The sequence below is a fragment of the Saccoglossus kowalevskii genome, chromosome 5, assembly GCF_978046115.1.
Source record: "Saccoglossus kowalevskii chromosome 5, keSacKowa6.1, whole genome shotgun sequence".
Classification (NCBI taxonomy): domain Eukaryota; kingdom Metazoa; phylum Hemichordata; class Enteropneusta; family Harrimaniidae; genus Saccoglossus; species Saccoglossus kowalevskii.
This window is the reverse complement of record NC_140645.1, coordinates 10,999,042-11,025,050: the sequence shown is the minus strand read 5'-3', so window position 1 is coordinate 11,025,050 and position 26,009 is coordinate 10,999,042. Positions and strand designations below refer to the sequence as shown.

The window sequence follows — 26,009 nt, the reverse complement described above, 5'->3', positions numbered from 1 at the left end:
GGTTGAATGTGGGGCAAATGTAATTAAGCACAACGTAATGAAAAATATATAACTGAAACTTACTTCACAAAAGCTTGAACAAATTCAGTTGTGTTTTCTGTAGTATGATGACCACACTGGGTGTTCTGATTTGAATGTAATAATATAGCCTGTTTATATCAACATATTCATGAAATGTGTATTTTCGTGACAAAGTAGCTTTGCCATGTCACTACACATTTATAATAGTAAAATACGCTTTATTATATTTGGCAATTATTGTTTCTCAGAAATTACTTAGAGCAATATTATATTGTGTATTGTTTTCTAATTTATAAACAAAATAGCATTGTGAATTTTCCATTTCAATCTTGCATTGAATTGTGGGTGATACATTTTTTAAATCTCCAGTGGTTATATACCAGCATAATTAAATGTGGAGACAAATTTAAATTAGTGACTGAAACTACTACTAGACTGTTTGCAAAACCTGTACATACACAGTACGACGAAAATGACATATTCCGTCCAGGAGCAGGGATAACCCTCACTTCTTTGCAACTATGACACGCACAATAGCGAGACCCTCACCACAATCTTCACTGTGGCTTTACTATGACTGTAACAGTGTCTTTCTCTATAATTCACACTATGACCCTCGATGTATGCCTCTCTGTAGCCATAATAAGTAATTAATAGGTAATAAATGTGGCCCTTAGTGAGAATCATTATTTGTTGCTGAACGTCAAATACACTGTGTTCACAGTATCCATTGTTGCTGACACTGTGGTTTCTAATATGCTTATAACAGTGGTTAACTTGGTAACCCTTAGGGTTGTATGTAAACCTTGTCACACTAATACATTTATTGTGTTCATAAGTGTCTGTTACAATGCTAACTGTGAATCAAATAATAAACCCCAATGAATGTTTCCTCTGGCCTTCGTAGGGTTTATTAATATCTTTCAATTTGTGGCTCTCTCTGGATACCACACAATTACCATATTGTAACACTCACAGTAACCAAGCTCCCAGTATACAAAGTTACACTTGTTGTTCTCTCATTCGTGTTGCTAAGTCTAGTTTTCATATTGAATCTGATTTTCCCTCTCACAGTAGCAATTGCAATGTGACCAGGCAGTGATCATCCTTGACTATGACTATGAGTGTATCGTCGAGGTGGTCCCACTGACTCTCAATGTCATTCTTACACTTGGGTGGTCTCTGTTAAGACATAAATATGTCATGGATGCACACAACTGATACTTTCAATGAGTGTCACCTCATTTCAGATTGACTCTATCGATGTTGATCTAACTGTAAAACACAACACACAAGCACAGTGACAATTCCATTGACTATGTATTTTATTGTGGTTCACATTGCTCATACTGTCAATAGCGGCCAATTAGCCATTTTTTTAAACAAGCCAATATTGTTGCATTTTTTGAATTGCTGTCAAAGATTCATGTGTTGTTGTCACTGTGAGCGGAATTGGAATCAAGATTAAAGAAATATAGAAACTCGTTTTTATACAGATCTTATTTATTCCAATTATCAGCTGATTTTACTTTTTTCAAGTACAATTAGTGTGAGTTATACGCATTTCTCTTTTCAATTTAACTTCCGCAGTTTACCTTCTCTGCTTGTTGTTTCTTGCCTTGTTGTTTCTTGCCAATATCAAATAGCAATTGAGATGAGAATATGGCCTGGCCTTCACACAAACCAACCATCGTTAAAGCAACCAGACAAATCAAAGGCAGCATTTGAGTTTTCGCCATGCTTAGAGCTGGAAGAACAAAAAGAATATTTTAGAATATAATATGAGATTATTACGAGGATACCTCAAAGTATGCACAGACGCGCAGCGGAGGTCGATGCGACGGTGTAATGTCTGAGTGCACACTTTGCGTTATCCTCGTAATAACCTTATTAATATACATCGTTTCCTTCCAAGGATACATCATGGGAATGCCGAAATCCAAAAAGTTTAAAAAAGAATCAGCAAACCATGTTTTTATTATTAGAGGACGCTTACGTGTGTAATACGGTTGGGTGGAAATACCTCGTAAAATTCTGAAAATTACGGCACGACGAAACCATTCAATGCACAGTTCCTCTGAGAGAGGCATGCTGAGGTCACAGTTGGACAGAGCAGTCAATATGTGAACCAAAGCGGACGGCATTTATGGTCACGATGATTGACACAATGTGTGATAAAATGATGTTCAATTGCGGTCAAAATATGGTCAATGTGGTGTCCAGATAAATAATCAAACATGAGGATCAACGTGTGTGCCTTAACAAGTTAGTACGACTAACTTGGAGTATTACATATATGTAGTCATATCGAGAGATACTTCACAGGTATAGACACACATTTGGGTCACTTTTAAGAGCAGTATAAATAAAAATTTGAAAATCTCTATTTCAGAAAATAATAAACTGCAAAGGACACACAATTACCATTCACAGCTGGTCGTTGTGGGTTGAAACTCTATGGGTCTTCAATATGATACACAGTCAGTGCGAGTGAAACAGCCACCTTCGATAGTAAACGTGGTTGAATTCAATAACCTGCTATTTGTCATGGGAATGAATGCTAAATGGAAAGTCGGGACACCCTCTCCCACCAAGAGTTCAAATTGGAATCTGCGATTAAGGGGTCGTCTACTCCTTTCTATTTCTATGATTTGTTTAAATGACTGGCGAATGAATAAACGGTGATCTAAATTCAATGTTACGCTTGTACTCGCCACTCTGCGACTTCAGTATAGTCTCCCTATAGGTTTTGATTCAGAAATAGTCAAAATTGATAACAATTATCGTGTGAAGTTGTTTGTGTGTATTATAACAATTACAGGGGTTGTCGCTTTCGACATAGATCTCAATCGAATTCATGATTAAAAAATTAACAAAAAACATTAAATTTTTTTTACAGATTATTAATATTTATTTATTTGTTTTCTAATTTCACTATTTTCCACCGCAGCACCTCTTTTCTGTGTCAGTGTCACCGTTATACTCATCTTCTTGTTCCATATTGGATTGAGTTTCAGACAACAACTTAGATGGGGGACATGACCCGGACTTCACCACGAAGCCGGTACCCTAGAGGCGGATCTTAGTGATCATTTTCCAATTTTTGCTGTTTTTAAAAATTTACGTCATATATTTAACACAAATCCAACAAATCGTTACAAACATGACTTTTCTTTGTTTAATCCTGAATCATTCAAATCGGATGTTGCAAAAACGTCATGGATGCCAATTTATGAAATATCAGATCCAAATTTGGCCTACGACGCCTTTTACAAACTGTTTAACAACATTGTCGCTAAACATGTCACAAGGATTAAAACTCGTTTTTCGCCCAAATCACTCAAAAAGCCCTGGATTACTAAGGGACTGCTTGTCTCTATTAAAAATAAACATAAACTATTTTCTAAAACAAAACGACATTCTGTCAGCTCAACAGTACATAATAAGTATAAAAAGTACCGCAATATTCTCTGTAAACTGTTGAAAGCTGCCAAAAAGTCGTATTTTCGTGACAGACTTTGCACCTCCGCTGGCAATAATAATAAAACATGGCAGGCCATTAATGAAATAATGAATGGAAACATGTGCAAAGCTGGGACCCCTCAAAAATTAAAATCAACCACCAAACCAGATGAATTTGTTACAAACAGTAAGGATATTGCACATTTGTTCAATTCTTATTTTGTTAACATTAGCCCAAAGCTTGCTTCGGAGATTACCTGTAACACCAATTTTAATGACTACCTTGGCTACAGACAATCAGAGTCATTTTTCTTTCGCCCTGTCTATGCACACGATGTCTTAAATGAAATTGACAAATTTGACATTCGTAAATCCGTTGGTTATGACGGTATTCACCCAAAACTTGTGAAAGTGGCTGCTGAATATATTGCCGAACCAATCGCCTATATTATAAATTGTTCCTTGTCGAAAGGCGTTGATCACAGTATTTTGCTAGCTAAACTACAACAATATGGGATTAGAGGGACAACTTTGAACTGGTTTAAAACTTTTTTGGACGGTCGGCAACAATATGTCAGTACTAAAAACAATGATTCTGACTGTGAAACTATTTCCACAGGGGTACCACAAGGGTCAATCGTAGGCCCTCTCCTTTTTTAGTTTATATTAATGACATTTCTCGATCATCCCCCCTTTTTTCATTCAGACTATTTGCTGATGACGCCAGTCTATTTTATTCCGTAAAAGACCGTTCTGTAAACCTTCACACACTCAATATTGAATTAAATAAAGTTGCTATCTGGTGTAAATCAAATAAATTAACTATAACCATTGACAAAACAAATTTCATGATTTTTCAGACAGCTCAAAGAAAAACAACTATTGAGGGCGTATTGTCAATTGATGATTTGTCATTAAGAATGGTGTCGTCAGCTGTTTATTTAGGTGTCACGCTTGACTCAACACTTTGTTGGAGACCCCATATCGATAACATTGTTAAAAAATCAGTAAAACAATTGGGACAATCTCATACTTGAGGCATTATTTACCAAAATCCATTATGATATTACTTTACAACTCGTTGATTCTCCCACACATTGCTTATTGTATAGAAATATGGGGACACATGTACACTTTTAGCACATATATTGATCCAATTTTTAAATTACAAAAAAAGTTTGTCAGATTAATTTCTTTCTCTCATTTTCGAGCAAGTACCACACCACTTTTCCTGCAATTTGGCATTCTTGATGTGTATAAATTATGTAAGTACAATACATGTTTATTTGCATACGATTTGAAAAATGGCCGCCATGCACACTCTCTGGATCATTACGCCTAATCAATATCACATCCATACCATACATGATCAGTAACCTCTGAGAAACTTGCCACACCACAAATTAATTTAAGTTCAACTAAGAAAAGTCTGACATTTTCTCTTGTAAAACATTGGAATGAGCTCCCGACTTCGTTAAAAACATTAACTTTACGAAACTCGTTCAAAACGGCATTAACAAATATCTTTCAACTAATGTATAAATACTTGCATTATTGCAGTATATGTATTAGTGTTGTCTATTTTTGTTTTCTTCATTATTATTATTTATGAGAGTTTGTAGTCTCTTTATTTATTTATTTATTTATTTATTTTTAACTTAACAATATAATTTGTATTGTGTATCACTATTCACAACAACGTATGTTTTAACAGTTGAGTATGGTTTTGGGGCCAGGGACTAGATTAGTTCTGCTAGAACAACCTCTCTGGTCCCCACCAGAAATAATATATATATTTAATATTCATTCAGATAAAGTTCCCTGTACAGTTGTCTCTTTTTTCTGGTGAAATAAATCTATTCTAATTCTAATTCTAATTCTAAAATAGGCATATTTAAGGCAACAAGACAAATCAACAGCAGTATCACAGTTTTTGCCCTGACTAGAACCAGTTCTTGATGAAAAAACAAACACAGAATATGTTAAAATATAATACAAATTATTTAAAGGTACGTAATTGGACATGTCAAGATGGGGTGACACATTTATTATAATACATCTATCATATCAATCATAAAAGACGAGTCGGAACAATTTGTGAATAGTACATCCTTGCAAAGTGGAATGTTTCTGTAATTATTTTTTTTAATCAGGTGAATTTATGATTGTTATGGTTAGAATATTGTAAACAATCACGAGGCCTGATAGATGATGTTTCAGCCCAAACATACATGTAGCAGGTGCATTATGGGTACAATTTTGAAAGTATCATGTCACAAACGAATTATAATGCCAATTTCTGTGTATATCAAAAACATTCATCACTCATCACCTTAAGGGGCCCAGTTAATTCCCTTGAGATAATGAGAGCACAGTGTATGAATTTAAAAATAAATTAGTTTATCACTCTATGTTTATATAAACAATGTTCAGCTCCAATAGTTCAACATGTCAAAATTGTCAAAATTTATATTACAATAATAAACCAAACTGTCGTATGTATATACTTTCAAACAGTTTGTCTACCAATGATGAGTGCAACACAGCCATGCTACTGGAAACTCGTAGCGTGTAAAACTACTTTAAAACACACACTTTGTTGGTAGCATGTATGACTTTTTCCTCTTCTGCACTTCTGTAAGAGGCCAAATGATGTAAATCAAACCAACCAAATTTAACAAAGTAGTCAGAACGACTGGTTTTAATATAAACTGTATTTTGTCAGTTATTATTCCACAAAACGTGGAGCAACGGTAATAAGCAAAACATAATACAAAATTATAACTGAAACAGATGTCTACTAACATTTTCATAGTAGTATGCTAACCACACTGGAATACTGTTTAAATGTAAGCTTTTTATATCAACATACGAGATGTTCGTATTTTAGTAGTTCAGCAATTCTGCCGTGTCAGTACACATTTATAATAAGAACACATAACTCATATAATATAGTCAGTAACTAAAATTTGGAAACTAAACGTTGTTACATTTAAAACCCCTTGTTTCCCAACAAGTTAAACAGAAAAAAACTTGTATTCATAACTATATTTTAATTCAAGAACAAAATGACTTTGTAAATTATTCATTTCAATAGTGCATTGGTGGCTGATGGAATATTTTAGCCCGAGTGGTTTTATACCAGCATAATTAAATTGGAGACAAATAAAACAGCGCATAAGATTGTTAGCTTGCAATTTACATGTTTGCAAAACATAGAAACACAGTATGATTGAAATGTACATTTTCATGTGTGGGATATAGCACGACTACCTCGGCGAAGGCGAAGGTCGATATTATAGCTATCGTCGAGGTAGTCGTGCTATATCTAACATACACACCGAACGATGAGTTGCAGGGAAACACCCCTTATTATATAATGAAATAACCCCAAATCAATTGTATTCTTATTGTTTGCAATTTACATAGAATCGTTATATACATGTGGGACAAATAATTCAGATTTCAATCAATCAGTTTGATTGAAATATACCCTAGGTGATTCTAAATGTGATGTGATTCGCCAAACACGCTATCGAGGGGTATAAATAAGGAGCCCATGAAGCATGTTCTTTTTTTTGGTATTGTTAAGGACAATGAGTTACCCTGTGTTCAGTGAGAACGAGTTGATCGGAAAACGTTGATTTGCAAGAGTTGCATGTTCCTAAGATACATGATATCGCGCTCATTGATTATAATTAATAATAACAAACACCGTTTATTGTTTTATGAAAGATATACCAAAAACATATGGGCACTACATGCATTCTGACGAACACGTGAAAATCCTGCAAAGTCTCGATGTAATGGATATAAAAGATGTGGCTTATTGGTTGACTAAATTTATTTTAGAGGTGAGAAATGTAAACGGAAATTGCTACCCTCCAAAACATTACTTTTGCTGGTTATGAGATTACATGTGCTATGAACGCCAACAACGTATTAAATTCCTAACCGATGTCGAATTTGAAAGTTTCCGGCAAGTGTTAGATTCCGAAATGAAACTATTATCTCGTACTACTACGAACAATTTTATTTTTAAATGGAACTAACTTTGCTTTAAGAAGTGCTATCGAGCATCGCTCATTGCGTTTCAACAATCCTCAAATAACATTGTTTGGACCACCTGTTGAAAAGGCATATTTAAAGTATGTAGAAGACGTTTATAAAACTAACCAAGATGGGCTCATACATCGCAGAGTTCGTCGCAAGGAAGTGAAGCAAACATTATTAATATGGTGCGCTGCCACGATAGGCTTTATAGGTACGTGTCGCTGAGCCGGAAAGAGGGAAACTTAAAGGGATTGTATTTTCAGCCCCTCCGAAAATACGGAGAGTCGTTCCAAATCTGGTTCAGCAAACAACCACAACTCAATGAAACTGGTTGTACCGGAGTTATTTAAAGCAGCGGGGATAGATAGGAATTTTACCAACCAGTTTACGAGCTAAATCAGCTACTACTCTGTATGAAAGCGGTATTAACAGCTCATAATGGAACGTACAGGACATTCATACAGGTGTGGATCGTGGTGTCGTACTTAGCAGAGCAGCCGCTTCACTGCGATCTTTCGAAAGTAGCCCTCAAAGACCCGTTGGATTCGTGAGACCCGAGTTTGATTACCTAAAGTGAGGCCCGAGTTTGATTATTTAAAGTGAGGCCCGAGTTTGATTACCTAAATTGAGTCCCGAGTTTGATTATCTAAAGTGAGACCCGAGTTTGATTACCTAAAGTAAGACATAAGTTTGATTATCTAAAGTGAGAGCCGAGTTTGATTACCTAAAGTGAGACCCGATTTTGATTACCTAAAGTGAGAGACGAGTTTGATTATTTAAGTGAGACCCAAGTTTGATTACCTAAGTGAGGCCCGAGTTTGATTACCTAAATTGAGAACCGAGTTTGATTACCTAAAGTGAGACCCGAGTTTGAGTATCTAAATTGAGATACGACTTTGATTATCTAAAGTGAGACACGAGTTTGATTATTTAAAGTGAGACCATAGTTTGATTACCTAAAGTGAGACCCAAGTTTGATTATCTAAAGTGAGACACAAGTTTGATTACCTAAAGTGAGACCCGAGTTTGATTACTTAAAGTGAGACCCGATTTTGATTACCTAAATTGAGACCCAAGTTTGATTACCTAAAGTGAGACCCGAGTTTGATTACCTAAATGAGACACGAGTTTGATTACCTAAAGTGTGACACGAGTTTGATTATCTAAATTGAGACACGAGTTTGATTATCTAAAGTGAGACACGAGTTTGATTACATAAAGTGAGACCTGAGTTTGATTACCAAAGTGAGACACGAGTTTGATTACCTAAAGTGAGGCCCGAGTTTGATTATGTAAAGTGAGACCCGAGTTTGATTACCTAAATTGAGACCCGAGTTTGATTACCTAAAGTAAGACCAGAGTTTGATTACCTAAAGTGGGGCCCGAGTTTGACTACATAACGTGAGACCCGAGTTTGATTATCTAAAGTGAGACCCGAGTTTGATTATCTAAAGTGAGACCCGAGTTTGATTATCTAAAGTGATACCCGAGTTTGATTACTTAAAGTGAGACCCGAGTTTGATTACCTAAATTGAGACCCGAGTTTGATTACATAAAGTGAGACCCGAGTTTGATTACCTAAAGTGAGACAAGAGTTTGATTACCTAAAGTGAGACCCGAGTTTGATTACCTAAAGTGAGACCCGAGTTTGACTACCTAAAGTGAGACACGAGTTTGATTACCTAAAGTGAGACCTGAGTTTGATTACCAAAGTGAGACACGAGTTTGATTACCTAAAGTGAGGCCCGAGTTTGATTATGTAAAGTGAGACCCGAGTTTGATTACCTAAATTGAGACCCGAGTTTGATTACCTAAAGTAAGACCAGAGTTTGATTACCTGGAGTGGGGCCCGAGTTCGACTACCTAAAGTGAGACCCGAGTTTGATTATCTAAAGTGAGACCCGAGTTTGATTATCTAAAGTGATACCCAAGTTTGATTACTTAAAGTGAGACCCGAGTTTGATTACCTAACGTGAGACCCGAGTTTGATTACCTAAATTGAGACCCGAGTTTGATTACCTAAAGTGAGACCCGAGTTTGATTACCTAAAGTGAGACACGAGTTTGATTACCTAAAGTGAGACTATTCACTCTGATCATGCTAAAACAATCTTGCTCGCTTACTAATAATTCTTATTGTTTTTAAAAGTGAACGCGTATTCTTAGAACTAGAAAACGGGGAATAATGAAAGAGTGCTTTCGTAGTAAACAGCAAGAAACCCACTAAACTGGTACTGTTTGGAACAAGGATTTTTTTCTAGTAGATTCAGAAAAAAAAGTCTGACATTGAGGCTTTGGAAGCTTTTAGTACCATAACAACTAGCAAAAAAAGCAGTATGACAAATTTAAACAAATCCGTGTTTATACTTTTAACAGTTGTCTACCTGTGCCGAGTTTCATGGAACAGAGCTGGATGTCGGAATCCCCGCGGTGTGTGAATAATTGCACGTACTGTTGTTGGGAGCGTGTGGTCTTTCCACTTCTGTGACTGGTTGAATGTTATTAGCTGCATATGACCAAACGTGGGGCAAATGTAATTAAGCACAAATTGATGAAAAATTATAACTGAAACTTACTTCACAAAAGCTTGACAAATTCAGTTGTGTTGTGTAGTTTGATAACCGCACTGTGACCTTCATAGTATGTATTACTATCTTTTATATTGTGCCTCTCTCTGCAGACAACACAATACCCTCGTCTTAACACTCACATAACCAAGCACCTAATGCACAAAGTTACCCATTTTGTCAATGTTTTTCTCGCAGTGAACCTGAAATTGTATCGCATTGAGACACACACTGTACCTTTCTATAAGCTGCTAAGTCTAGTTGCATATTGAATCTCATTTTTCTCTCACAGTGGCAATTGCGATGTGACCTTAACAGTGGTGGCTCGCACTGTGAGTGTCAACATGAATGCCTCTATGAGAGATGTGTTGAGTTTCACATCGGAAGCTACTTTGACACAACTTGTAGCGATTACCTAACATATTAGTTTTCTATAGTCTGATAATCGCACTGGGAGTATCGACTTTAATATCATGTATACTGTTTATATTTACATATTCATGAGATATGTGTACAGCAGCTTTTGCCGAGTCACTGCTTATTTATAACAATATATAAATCATAATTGATAGTTACTAAAATATAGAATAATAATCTGTATTACGATTGGCAAACAGTGTTTGGCAACAATTACTGTATTTCATAGACGAAATAGCTTTTTGAATTTTGATATAATGTACTAGTTTCCAGTGTTTTTGTATCAGCATTATTTAATGTTAAGACAAATAAAAATTTAAATTTAAACTGTGGTAAAATGTGTCATGTGTTTTGCTGACAGTAGTCATTTTTAGCTGTAACGATATCAATGTGACTCACCCTGTGATACTGAGGTTGTCCTTAATAATGACTGTGAACTTCAGTGTATTACTTTTTGTAATCGTCATAGGGAACTAGTCTGAATCCCTCAAACTACATTTATAGTGACTCTCACGGTATCTAACAATGTGACCCTCAATGTGTTTTATAGTGGTCCTCATATCAATCCTGACTATGTGTTATTGTGACAGAGTCTGTGTCCTTTGTAGTATGATAATTCTCTTTTCCTAATATATAAGGATTTCAGAATTATGAATACCTTGTCAGTTTCAATAAATTAAGTAAGTAATTAGAACTTTGATACAACAACATACTCCTGCCCAGGCAACATATCTATATCGATTTTATCCAAATGTGCAACTATGCGATGTGCTTCTTTTACCATGAGTTTAACTGGCGGCCAATCCGCCACTTTTTTTTTTAAATAAGCCAATATTGTTGCAGATTTTTTAGTTGGTGACAAAGCATCATAATATTAAAAAATACGGATATACATAATACATTAATCGGTGTTTTTAGTCACTGTCAGCAAAATTGAAATCAAGATTGAAAAATATAGAAACTCGTTGTTTATTATACAGAATTTATTTATTCCAATTAACCACAATTACGGGGAGTAGTACACGTATTTCACTTTTCGATGTATCTTCTGCCGTTACCTTCTTTGCTTGTTGTTCCTTGCCAAGTTGAATATCAGACAGCAATTTAGCTGAGAATGGCCCGACCTTCACTCAAGCAAACCATGGTTAAAGCAACCAGACAAATCAAAAGCAGCATTCGAGTTTTAGCTATGTTTAGAGCTGGAAGAACAAACAGAATATTTATATATATATATATATATAATCTCGCCGTTATAAACTGTAACTGTTATAATCAGGCAGTTTCAGAAAGAAGTTTTTTTCTCAAAATGAACGTGCTTTAGAGTCATGAGATTTGTGTATTTTCGTAACATAGCGGTTTTGCCGTACCACTAACCATTTATAATAATAAATTTGATAGTTAGTTACCAAACTATAAAAACAATCTTTATTACGTTTGGTAAGCATAGTTTTTAGCAATGTACCGAAGGAAAATCCTATTGTACGTATCTGTTTTCTAATTTATAAACACAAAGACTTTGTGAATTGTCATTTCAATATTACATTGAATATCTGTAATACAATCGTCTATTCTCCAAGAGTTATTATACAAGCGTAATTAAATGTAGATACAAATAAAACAGTAACTAAAATTACTATCATGCAATTTACTTAAAAAACACATAGTATTAGAGAATATATATTTTTTTTATATTCACTTATACTTTTATTTATAAACAGGAACAGTTATGAAGTCAACACATGCCCTCAGTGTCACTCATTGCATACCTCGAATATGTCTTCACATAGAGGATCACATTGTACATTAAGCCCGCTAAAATTTCCTACGGTGGCTGATCCTACCAATGCTATACAAGACATGAATACTTGTTTTCGAGTACAAGTAAACCTTTCCAGTAATTTAATAACGTTTTTAACAGTATTACGGTGTATGCGGTGAACATCAATCATGGTTATAATTTTTCCTTTCTAGCAGTTTACAACGAATTGTCTTCAGATTTCATCAGTCTCCATGGAGAGTTGTCAAGGATCACGTTTATTTACCATGTTTATCAACCATGTCACATTGCATTTTGACTTAAAATATATCTCTTTAAGCTAACGATTCGATAGTGTTAAACAACATTTCAATGACTATTCTCATTTGCGAACATCCGAATATGTTCACATCCTGGCAACCATTACGTGAAAACAACAGCCGAAAACTACCGGGAAACTATTTTTTGATAGATGTTCAGGGTAACAAGATCGACAATTTAGAACATCAATGTGTTTACCGCTGTAGTTGGTAGCTTTATGTGTACAATACTTACACAATCTATACGACTATTGATTGGAGATTATTGAATGGTTGTTTCGGTGTATTTTAATTCAATATGTGGTGATGAATTTATTTTGAATGAAAATGCCTACCATGCTTCGTAGATCGTTCGGAATATCATTACATACGGCTCTATTTGTGTGTTTAATTTAAATATACAAATTTTCGGGTTCCGAGTTGTCCTAGACATGTGAAAGGGCATTCAATAAAAAAGCTATATCAAGTTGTTTTTGTTTGGGGCAGTGTGATATGGCTTAACTTAGGCATGTCCTACTACAATGGCGAGATGCATTTGCCAGTTTGAGAGCTCAAATCTCGTCTTACATGCTGATATGGTTGTATATGTACCAGTATTTACGATTTTTTGCGTTTTTAGGTTATTCAGGTGAGACAGCCTACACATTTACGTTGTTAATAAATTTGTATAGTTACTAACACAGAACGTGTCCAGTCGACGTGCTGAATATCAAAACAAGCAGTTCCTTGAATGATCAGCAAGGAGATAGTGTGGCCATTCATTTTAACAAACTCAGCTTCTGTTATATGAATACAGCCTACATTGCAGCTTGACACCAAGCGATGTTGCTGGATGCTGTGGCCTCCTCGCACTCCGTGATATTCTAGTGATGATACTTATAAATTGGATCCCTCTTTCATAGAATTATTTGTTCATGAATCTCACTCAATGCAAAATCTCTAATCAATTTGGTTTACAGTTGGTTGACAAAACCTTATGACAGAACTTGTGGCTGAATGATTATACCTGTTGACTTCAATGGTGCAGCAAATCAAAAGTCTCTTTGAAAGTGTTTTTTGCACTAATCTAATATGTGAAAAAGTCTATGCATATTTTACCAGCTACCATACGATGCATAACATAATGCTGCCTCTAAATATCAACAATAACATATTAATCAGCTAAGACGGTTTCACAGGCAGAATGTAGGGTCAGACTTGAGCTGGATAAGTTTAGACACACTAGACAAAACAGGTAATCCTATCAAAGCTTTCAAAGTTCAAACTTTCGGGGTGACATTTTAATTTTTATTTATATTTGACAGTATTCAAACACTGTCTATGTAAAAACAGCTTTTGACCCAGTTACCTGACTGGCTTATAAACAACGCAGAATGTCAATTTCTGTATCTTCAGTCTGACTAGAGTTTTTCGATCCATTCTTGATAATGTATAGATGGTATTTGTAAAATGAGTAAGTCATATAAACACAAACAAAACAACAAAAATGTTAAATTATTTACATATTTATTTATATCATCTTCTCATCGCTTTTTTCCAGGACAGTGGGGCGGACACTGTCTTTTACTGTTCCGGTTATACGCCTTTGCTTTTTGTTCATTATCAAGTTGAATGCTATTAGGCAACATATGTGAGGGCGTGGTCCATACTTCACCTAAACTAACCATGACAACCAGACAAAGCAACAACAACATTAGAGTTTCGGCCATATCTAGAGTGGAAAGATCATACACAGGATGTGTTAAAATATAAAACGAATGATTTACATATTGTGTCGCATTTCTAATAATACTGTAAAAAATATAACACGCCCTTCTGAAATTGTGTTCACTATGAAAAATTGTGATGACCTTACAAGTAGCAATCCAACAAAACCATTTCGTCATTTTTGGAAGTAAACAAACAACAACATGTACGATTTACGTGTCACAGAGTGTATGGTCACGACATAGTTAGACACATGAGTCACCGATATATTACCAGGCACGATGTACGTGTCAGTGAATGGTGGGCCACGATCTTGTTTGACCCATGAGTAACCAGTATAGTGTTTCTATCGTCAAACTTGTCAACAGTTGTTTACTTCCAGTGAGTAGCACTTTGAATAAATGACAACAACATGAAGTAATATAAATGACAACAAAGAAAATAACTATCTATTTTTGGCAGTTCCATCCAAATAATTTATTGTTAAAGTTATTGTAGGCAACTGAGCTTGTTTAGCGATAACAAGCCACGCGACGCCGCGCATACCTGACAATAGTTATTTATTTATTATTACTTGGTTAGCAATCTGCAAGTTGCCTTTTATTACATACCACTTACTGCTATTTTGTTTTGATATTTAATTACTCCTGTAGTTTTCTGATTAAGTACTTACTCATTTATGTTACCATACCACTTTCTTTTAATTCTAGTTATTTATTTTAAGCCATATGGCCATGAACTAGACTAGTTTTGCTGAACTATGTTCATGGTCCACAACAGAATTAGTCAATTTGTGTACATATTACCTTGTATATTAATTTCACCTTTATATTTATATAATTTTCTGGTGAAATAAATAAATCAATCAATCAATCAAAGAGCAGCATTGCACATTCTTGTAAACAAACAAAATCATTGTAATTAAGTAAGATTCAGAAAATGTTGGCTTTGTAAGAGAAAAGAAATCTATAAAGTGGTATTTGACATCTCGAAAATATGTTTCTGAACCGCTGAGTTCTTTTTAGATTGGAACCCGAATTCATAAAATCTAGTCAGAGCTTTTTTCAGAGTAGTTTGACTGTGTTTGTAAGTGTAAGAGACGTACAATATTGCGAGCTTATCTACACAGACTGTTATGGACATTTTGTTTAATAATTCACAATGGCGTTAGGCAAAAGTCTTGGATCAGTGATTCATTCTGTTTCGGGAGTTTAGTGGAAAAATATAAATGGAACGTGAGTGTACTAGTCACACGCCCTTCGTTCTATGGGTAACTAGATATTAATAAAATAATAATAATATACCTCATAAATGTACACACAAACTGAATACTGCAACATTCTATCTTTATTTAATTTCTTTCCCGATTCGGCACGTATGGGAAAAAGCCCGACGAAAAAAACTATTGCGCCTGTTTCCACTGCACGATTGTGCAGATATTCAAAATATCACACTTTGACGTCGGCGGTACAAATATTGTTCAAAAGAAGAGTCACTCGGGGAGTTGGTTAAAAGGTATTTTTAGCAGCAGTATATCGTCGGTAAGATTATTTCGCCTGTCATCGAGCAAAATTTAAATATGCACAAAATGGCAGCTACGCATTTGATTTTGAACCCGGATTATGCAGAATTATGTTGTTCTATAAAGTACACTATAGTGAGAAGAAGTGCATGGTACACGTAAACAATGGTACTAGCATTGGATGGTCATATGTTTTGTATAGCGAATATATATTGGTCAGCTTGAGACATGTAATAGCCAGTCAATTTATTATGAAAGAGTCCCACATTCGAATAATTTCAAAAAACGCGCAGCTATGTCTTGCACAAGCTAGATATAAGTATTCTGAAACTCGAAGCCTGAGCAGGGCGCAAAACCGATACGAGTGAAAAGAACTTAGAATTGCAATGGTGTAGTACTGCTTTTTTATTTCTGACTGCAATTTTACTAATAACATAATTTAGCCAAAAAGGAAACTATTCATGTATCATTTCTAGTATTGTTTTAACCCAAGAGCTCTTTTGGTCAAATGTCGTCATCATAAAGATTATAGCAAATTGATTCATTTTCTTTCTCTTGCTTTACTAAACTCTGTAATTAGACAATACATCAGGATGTGCATGCCAATTTGCAGCAATAATTATATCGTAGGTTATTATAACTCTGATAGTGGTTTCTGTCATTACCCTTCACACAGTGAAAGTGACTTTGGAAGAGTGGTGTTATTTTTAATTAAAAATCACTTGTTTCTCCTTCCAGGATGACTAAAACCAACTAACTTTGAAGCCATGTTCGTTTTCGCACTCCGCCTCTAAGTTTCGTTTGTATTCGTCGTCAAATCACCAGCCACCGTAGAATATGAAAATAACTATTACACAGACAGGACAGTTGTCAATAATATATACCTTGATGCTTTAAAAACAGTTGTGGAATGTGGTAACTATATATAAACTACGTACATGTACCCCGGGTACGGACCACCGACGCACAGTCGATCCGCAGCGGCGATCTAGCATAGCGTTCTGCAAAGCCGCTCGGGCGATCACTATAATACTACTCCACATCACACGTCAGTCACTCGTCCACTCGCAATGTAAATGATTAAAATACATGTACAATAAAATTTGATCGATTAAAACTAGTTTCTTTATTAGTTTGTCATATGTGATGGTGGAAACAATTTCCAGAAAAACATTTTAAAATATGCAGATTCACGGGCAAATGGCTGTGAAACAGTTCCGTTAACTGTATTTTTCCCCAAGGTATCCGCTTTTAGTGGTACAAAATCCACTAGTATTGACAACGCACACTTTGTACTCAAGCTCAAGCACACTTTGTGCGACATGTATGTGCGAGGCGTGAGCACAAAGTGAGTTTTCGCCCATTATGGGTTTGCGGATCGTTCATTATTATTTATATATGTATGTGAATGTTGAACTGTGTTGAATTTGGCGATGTATTTTGGCTTTCAACCACATCCAATGCCCAGAGAACCATCCACATTCTAATAAGTGACCGTTCTGGTAAACTTAAAAATAAAAAAAAACAACCATGTGACCATGTCAGAATAAGTGATCTTATTATATTCATCCTTGACCTTGGTGAATAATATAAACCAGTTTTCTGTCTGATGGAATATAGAATTCAAAACAACAGTACTAAACCTGATTATTCTGAAAATACCGTAAACAGCTCGCAGGCCATACAGGAGTAATAAAACAATTAAGGCCACGAGCGGTGTCAGACAAAATCCATAATTAAAGTGGTCACTGGATTGCCATTAAGGTACTTTAAATGATTCGTACAATGAGATTGAGGTGCCGCTGGTTCCTTCTATTTACCTGGTTTGGTTATCGAGATATGGTTTTTAAAATATATAATGAGCCATGTGCTTATGCATTTTAATGAGTTCACATGACTATATATATGGTCATCTGTTATTTTAGTGAGAGCTCTTGTGTAACATTAACTTAATAATGTAGGTTTCATCTCCCTAATTGCAACAGTGTTTGAGATATAAAGGTTATGCATATTAATGTGGTGGAAAACCCCCATCCCATGGAAGCCCAGTCACATGACTTAGCCATGTGCCGTTCATGTGAAATAATATGTATCTCAGGAGTAGCTAGCACACACAAATTTTCACCCCAATCGGTCCAATACAACACATGAAATTGCTCATTTCCTGTTTTCACAAAATCCAAGATGGCGGCCAAACCACGTGAACGATCGAAATTTTATTATTATTTTTATATGAAACTATAACCAGCCATGTCATATACATATTTTTAGTTGATTGGCGGATGCACCTTTGAAAAACAAATGCTTAAACTTTTGGCCAATTTTGCCTAAATTAAAAAATGTCGACCAAACCACGTGAAGGATCGAAATTTTATTATTTTTTTTATATAAAGCTATGACCAGACATGTCACATACATATGTTTAGTTGATTGGCGAATGCACCTTTGAGAAACAAATGCCTAAGCTTTTGGTCAGTTTTTCCTAAAATCCAAGATGGCGGCCAAACCACACGACTTATCTAAAATATATTATTTTTCTCATATGCAGCAATGACCAGACATGTTATATACAAAATCGGCATTCAATTGGTTGAAACACCAATGAGAAAAAAATGCGCAAACTTTTGGTCGTTTTTGTTAATAATACAAAATGGCGGCCAAACCAGGTGACCAATCAACTTTTTGGGCTCAAACTTCATGTCAATCGGTCTGAAACCTTATGAGAAGGATTTAGCCTCGTTTTCGAAAAAAACAAATTAGTAAAAGTCACATGACCTCTAATGTTCTTTTACCTCATTAAGGATAGGCATGGGCTGCAGGTGCAACAAAACAAAGATAAACAGTAAACAATTTGAAAACCCTAGACCCTCAGAAAGGGGTGATTACACCCTCCCATCTGGTCGAATTTTGAGCCTCGATAGCGGCCATGACAGATGACCAATACAAATTTAGAAAGTTCAGTGCACAAGTTCACATCACCACCAACCAGCACAGCAAGTTTGAAAACATTCTGTTCAGCCATTTTCTCAAACGAGCTGGCGAAAAAAAAAACGACGGAAAGAAAAAAAAATCCCAGCCATAACAAAAGGGCTCCAGCCTTGAAAGGGCTTGGACCCCTAAAAACCGGACGATAAGAATAGGGGTCTAGCCCTTTGTTTGCCAAGTTGTTTATTTATTTATTTTTTTTAACCTGATTTATTTTTCCAAAACTTATTTTCTTAGACTTAGAAGTTCTGTAAGGCATCAGGTTGGTTTTGGCGGTACCACTTTCGCGGATGCTCTGCGGTGTTTGGTGCTGGTGGTGGTGTCGGCAAAGCGTGATGACATACATACATATTGTTCATTTATTGATTAATAAGCTATATGTTTATTCATCACCGATTTGTATTAACTTTCATATTCATTTGTTTAGTTATTTATTTAATTTGGTTAGTTAATCTTCATATTAATATACTTATTTTTGGCCCTCTACTATATACATTATAATTTATTTCCAATGTATATTATTATAATTTCTGTTACATTTCAAAACTTAAATTACACACGGTCGCTTTAAAATTACAAGATACATATACTTCAAATCATACTTCCATTTCAGTTTCTCTGTATGTATATAGGAAATCAGACTAGACTAGCAGTAAGCTATTTTCTGATTTCCTTTTTACCCAATATATATATATATGTATTTTTCTTACCATTTGTTTAATCTTCGTATTTGTTTTTCTGTATGGCTTACTTTTTTTATTTTTTTATCAGTGTTTCTTATTGTTATTATTATTATTATTGGGTAAATAAATAAATATTATTATTATTATTATTATTAAAATCCCTGAAAACCTACCCCCGCCACATGCTAGGAGACCACTCTACCAGCTGGAACACACACATATGTTTCAGGTTGGCATCCTCAACCGAACTGATCATCAGTCCATTGTTCATATGTGCAAAAGTTACATAACATATGTAATAAACAATCACACTGGGGTTTGTAGAATATTCACAAAAAAAGTTGAACTTCCAAACTCGTGGCGTATTTTACCAAAAACAATCTCCACATACTGTGTGTAATCTCTAGGTCATCCGTTTTTTTATGTAGACGGTATATTGATATAATTTTAGTTATAAACAGATGTAAAGGTCACATAATTTATTAACTTACATTGTGAGGAAAAGGTTTTACTAGTCACTCTGCTCATGCGAAAACAATATCGCACGCTTACTAATAATTCTTACAGTTTTAAAAAGTAAACGCGTATTCTTAGAACTAGAAAACGGAGAATAATGAAAAAGCTTTCGTAATAAACAACAAGAAATTTCCTAAACTGGTACTGTTTGGAACAAAGAGTTTTTTCTAGTATATTCAGTGAGGAAACCGTTCGATATTGAACGTTTAGCAAACTGTTTCTACCATTGAAACTAGCAAAAAAATAGTATCGCAATTAGAAAGGAAACTGTGTAATGTACGTTTAACAGTTTGTTCACCCGTGCTGAGTCTAATGGAACACACTTCACTATCTGTCGTCCAGCGGCGTGTAATTCTAAATCCACTTTAAAGCGCATATTGTGTTGGTAGCGTTCATTCTCTTTCTTATTCTATAAGCACAACATAATAACAAAATATAACTGAAACAGGTGTCTACTTACTTCACTATAGCTTGACAAATTCAATTGTGTTTTCTGTAGTAGGATAACCACACTGGGTGTACTGACTTAAGTGTAATAATATAGCCTGTTTATATTTACATATTCATGAGATATGTTAATTTTCGTAACTATTTATAATAACGTGATATCAATCATATTTAGTAAAATATGAACATACACTTTTTTACATTTTTTGTAATTGTAATTTTTTATTCAACAATGTTTGCCAATTTGATATTGCGTTTTGGTTACTAATTGCTGAACAAAATAACATTGTGAATTTTCCATTTCAATACTGCATTGAATTGTGCATGATATTTTTTCCTAGCCCCCAGTGCTTATATACCAGCATTATTAAAGTGGGGCCAAATTTAAATCAGTGTCTAAAATTACTAGCTTGTGATCAACATATTTGCAAAAATCCCTAAAAACCCGCACCGCCACATGCTAAAATGGGCCTACAGGAAGGTGGCAATTTTAACCCAACACCTTGCACTAATAAAAAAAAGTAACAAAACTGAAAAAATGTTGTTCTTTAAATATTCCCAAATTAGCTAAACAAATTAAATACATAATAACAACTAAAATGTTGCTATCGGGAATGTGGCAACGGGTGGACTGGCACCTACACACATACAGAACATTCCAGGACAAAGCCGTTATTTTTACTTATACTATGTAACGTAAGAAATGTCATATTTACTCGTCAATTAAGCAGTTTCAGAAGGAATATGTTCTTTCAAAATGAAACTTGCTCTTCACGTTTTAAAAATATTGTTGTATCAAGTAACATGTAGGTATTTCTATGTATTTTCATGGGCCACTCTACCAGCAGACAGACAGACACACACGTTTCAGGTGCGCCTTGTACATCCTGCTTGGGGTTCCTGAACTTATCATCGGTCCATTGTTCATCTGTGCAAAAGTTACATAACATATGTAATAAACAATCACGCTGGGGTTTGTAGAATATTCACAAAAAACTTGCGAAATTCGTGGCGTATTACACACACATCTTAATTTTTAGTTCAGAAGCAGTGATAACCCTCAGTCTTTCAAGTCTGACCCTCACATTATGGAGACCCTCATCATGTCCTTCACCATGACTGAAACAGTGTCTTTCACTATGACTCACACTGTGACCCTCGATACATTCCTCTCTGTGTAATAAGGAAATAGTAGGTAATAGGTGTGTCTCTCACTGAAAATAATTATTTGTCGCTGAAAGTCCAACACAGTTCACAGTATCACAGTACCCATTGTGGCTTAGACTGTGGTAAGGACCATGCTTATAACAGTGTTCATTTTGGTATCCCTTAGGATTGTCTGTAACTCTTGCTCACACTATAATGTGTATTGTGTCCCTAGGTGTATATCACAGGGATATCTACTCTGAATCAAACAATTGACCTAAATAAATGTCTTTTTATGGACTTCAAAGGGTCTATTCTCTATAGTATGATAATCACATTAAGAGTACTGACACTAATATTATCATATATTCTGTTATTTACATATTCATGATTTGTGTACAATAGTGTTTGCCATGTCACTAACCATTTATAGTAAGAACATATACGTCATAGTTTATAGATAAAATAGGAAAATACACTTAATTACATTTGACATATATTGTTTCTGCAAAATAGCGTGAATTTTGTATTCCAATATTGAATTGAATTGTGGGTAATAGCATTATTTCATGTGAAGACAAAAAAACAGAACATAAAATTACGAGCTAGCGATATACAACAAATAACTTTTGGCTGAATTGTGTCAACCGAACTCAGCAAAATCAACAAAATAATCAGATCAAATGGTTGAATCATGAATTGTTTTTGTCAGGAATGAGCTGCATATCACGAAACGTGGAGTAAAAGAAATAATTATAATGTAATAAAAATATCATAACTGAAACAGATATCTACTTACTTCACAATAGTTTGACAAATTCAGTTGTTTTTCTGTAGTATGATAACCACGCTGGGTATACTGATGTAAATGTAATATAGCCTGTTTATATCTACATATTCATATATGTGTATTTTAGTAGCCTAAAAATTGTGCCGTGTCACTGAACATTTATAAATAATCATATATGATAGTAACTCAAATTCGTAAATAGACGTTATTACGTTTCAAAACAATTGGTTTGTTAAGTTAATTTTTACGTTAATCTCACACAAATTAGAATTCATAACCATGATAATTCGAAAACGATATACTGCATTGAGTTGTGGATAATATCATTTTTGTGTCTCCAATGCTATTGTACCAGCATAATTAAATTGGCCACAAATATAGTTTCATCTAAGATTACAAGGTGAGATCTACACGTTTGCAAAAAATAAAAAAAAAACATTTGTGTTAGTGTCACCCATACAGTCACCAAGCCAACTTTCACCTAACTTTGGGGCATTCCACTTTGATTGAGGAGCACTACAAGTCCTGTAGGACACCGTAACAATCAAAAGGAGCAAAGCAGCCAGAATGATTGATTTTGCAGTGAACTGTAATCTGCATTTCACAAAACGCTGGGCAAAAGTAATTTGTCAACAATGCTGAATCATTGTACGTACATTCAACCACAATCGGGTGTCTTAGGAGTTCACTAAATTGTAATTAATTTCATTTCGATTGATGAAAACTGTTTAGTAATGGGTAACCGTGTTTTGTGGCGGATGCAGGTTTCCAGCAATGAAATAGATTAATAATAATTCTTTAATATAATGAATGGATACTATAATAATAAATTCGAAATATAAAATACAGTGTAACAACTGAAATGATGCTACCCGAAGCGTGGTACCTACTAGACTGACACATTTGCTTTGCACATCTTGCTTTATGTTAGATGCAACCAATTTTACAAGTCTAATGTATTCTTCATCTACAAATTCAGAGATTTCTGAATCAGTATATGTCTCGTGGAGAATTGGTACAACTCGTTCCTTGAGTGTAACAACATTGATTTTGCCTTTAACTTCAGCTATTGTTATATTCTGCCCAAACTGTTCATTAAGCCGTCGTTTGATGCGAGTAGTGCTGTATGCAGGAACATCTGGTGGCAGATACATTGCCAATTGTTCCCGAAGATCACCTAGTGTAAACTGGTGTACTTGTTGTTCAGAAGAAGTGAGCCAGTCACACAAATCACTAAACGCTTTATCATTCAATGCATTAAGATTGCGAACATTTGATTCAACCACTGTGTGATTGCTGGCAATGTATTGCCAGTTATTAGCTGCATATCACCAAACGTGGGGCAAATGTAATTAAGCAAAACATAATGACAACAATAACTGAAACAAATGTCTACTTACTTCACAATAGCTTGACAAATTCAGTTGTGTAGTATGATAACCGCACTGAGTGTACTGATACAAATGTAACAATATAGCCTGTTTAAATCTACATATTCATGAGATGTGTATTTTCGTGACATAGCAGCTTTGCCGTGTCATTAACCATTTATAATACCATGTCAATCATATTTAATATTTAGTAAAATATGAAAATACCCTTTATTCAATTTGGCAAATATTGTTTATCAAAAATTACTGAGGAAGAATTTCGTATAGTGTATTGTTTTCTAATTTATAAACAAAATTTCATTGTAAATTTTTCATTTCAATAACTGTATTGAATTGTGGGTGATATATTTTTCTAGTCTCCAGTGGGTATATACAAGCATAATTAAATTGGAGACAAATTTAAATCAGTGCCTAAAATTACTACTAGACTGTGTTTGCAAAACGTAAACACACACAGTACGACTGAAATTACATCTTCATATTCTTTTCAGGCGCTATAACCCCCCCCCCCCACAATATCCAGACCCTCAACACTGTGACCTTCACCATATAACAGTCTTTCATTATGATTCGCACTATGACCTTCGATGTATGCCCCTCTCTGACCATAATAGGTTAATAAGAGGTACTAACTGTAAAACACATCAACCACAGAGACAATCCCATTGTCATTGTGTTTTTTGTGGCTCACACTGTAAGTGTCAACATGAATGCCTCTATGACAGATGTGTTGAGTTTCACATAACCGATTCACTAACCCATCATTCAATTATGTTGTCTATAGAATGATAATCGTGCTAGGAGTATCGACTCTAATATTACCATATATTCTGTTTATATTTTCATATTCATGAGATATGTGTATAGCCATTTTTGCCGTGTCGCTGCCTATTATTAATTAGACAAATCATATTTAAGGGTTATAAACTAAGTATAGAATAATAATCTTTATTACATTTGGCAAACATTTTTTCTCAAAAATTAATAGAAAAAAATCTCATATTTCATTACTGTTTTCTAATTTATAGACAAAATAGCTTTGTGAATTTTCCATTCTAATATTGCATTGAATTGTGGGTAATACAGATTCTAGGCTCCAGTGGTTTTGTACCAGCATTATTTAATGTGAAAACAAATAAAAAAGTACCTGAAATTACTATTATTATTATACATTTTTTTCCATCCAAGGATACATTATGGGAATGTAGAAATCCAAAATGTTTAGAATAAAAATCGAAATTTATATTATAATATATATGTGAATGTTAATGCTAATGTGAATGTCCTCCAACACACCGTGCTAATGACAAAAGTTACACAACTGGAAAATATCTGTTCTATAAATATTAGCAAGTGACCTGAGAAAAATTATATACAGTATAACAACTAAAATGTTGCCACCCGAAACGTAGCATCAAGCAGACTGGCACCTCACAATTACATAACATTTAAGACAAAAACAGGATATGTCATATTTACTGGTCAATAAGGCAGTTTCAGAAAGAAGGTGCAAGATGAACGTGCTTCCGAGTGATACGTGCTCCTTACCTTTAAAAAGAGAGTTTTGTATCAAGTGGAAAGACCCAGGACTAGAATCGTGTCATTTTTGATAGGCCACTCAGGTATGTATAGTATGTGGGGGAACGACTTGATTAGGTAAGATGTCCTTACTATGTGCACCGAGTCACAGTGACATTTTTTTTTCATACTGCGAAAAAACTCGTGCTTGTCTCTGTTTTCATGTAGACTGTATATTGATACGATTTTAGTTTTAAACAGATTTTAAAGGTCACATAATTTGTCCACTTACGTCGTTTACATTATGTGGTGAGGTTGTACTATTTACTATGTCCATGCTAAAACAATTTCACTCGCTTACGGATAATTCCTATAGTTTTTTTTCTAAGTAAACTAACTGTCACGAGGTTGATTTAAATGTTTGGATAAAATATATAAATGCCTAAATGTTGGGTTCCAAATATCACTCGTGTTGCGGGGTTCTTTTCTCTAAATGTATACAGTGGTTGTGACCAGTTCAGCAATATGTTTGGGTATACTAACATACCAACACACCATACTAGAGAAGACAAACTAATCAGTAACAAGTAAAGGAATTTAATTAATCACGGAAAACAAATGCATTACAAATAACATTGACCCCTCCCCAAACAAGGGAAATAAATATATACAGCTCGCTCGGGATTATGAGCACCAGCGCATGTGCTGG

The 26,009-nt window shown here is 34.8% G+C and overlaps 2 long non-coding RNA genes across 3 annotated transcripts; both read right to left on the bottom strand.

Moving 5' to 3' along the window:
* Nucleotides 1-1,506: 1,506 nt before the first annotated feature.
* LOC144341733 (uncharacterized) lies at nt 1,507-23,876 on the bottom strand. Of its 2 annotated transcripts, XR_013418627.1 has the most exons (3): nt 23,792-23,876; nt 11,578-11,718; nt 1,507-1,768 (listed from the first exon to the last, which is right to left on the bottom strand). It is a non-coding gene; the product is annotated as an uncharacterized LOC144341733 (long non-coding RNA). The 2 variants fall into 2 exon arrangements; XR_013418626.1 differs by lacking the exon at nt 1,507-1,768 and having other exon boundaries at nt 11,485-11,718.
* On the bottom strand, nt 14,085-22,109 carry LOC144341734 (uncharacterized). The gene is made up of 2 exons (XR_013418628.2): nt 20,469-22,109; nt 14,085-14,306 (listed from the first exon to the last, which is right to left on the bottom strand). It is a non-coding gene; the product is annotated as an uncharacterized LOC144341734 (long non-coding RNA).
* Nucleotides 23,877-26,009: the final 2,133 nt, after the last annotated feature.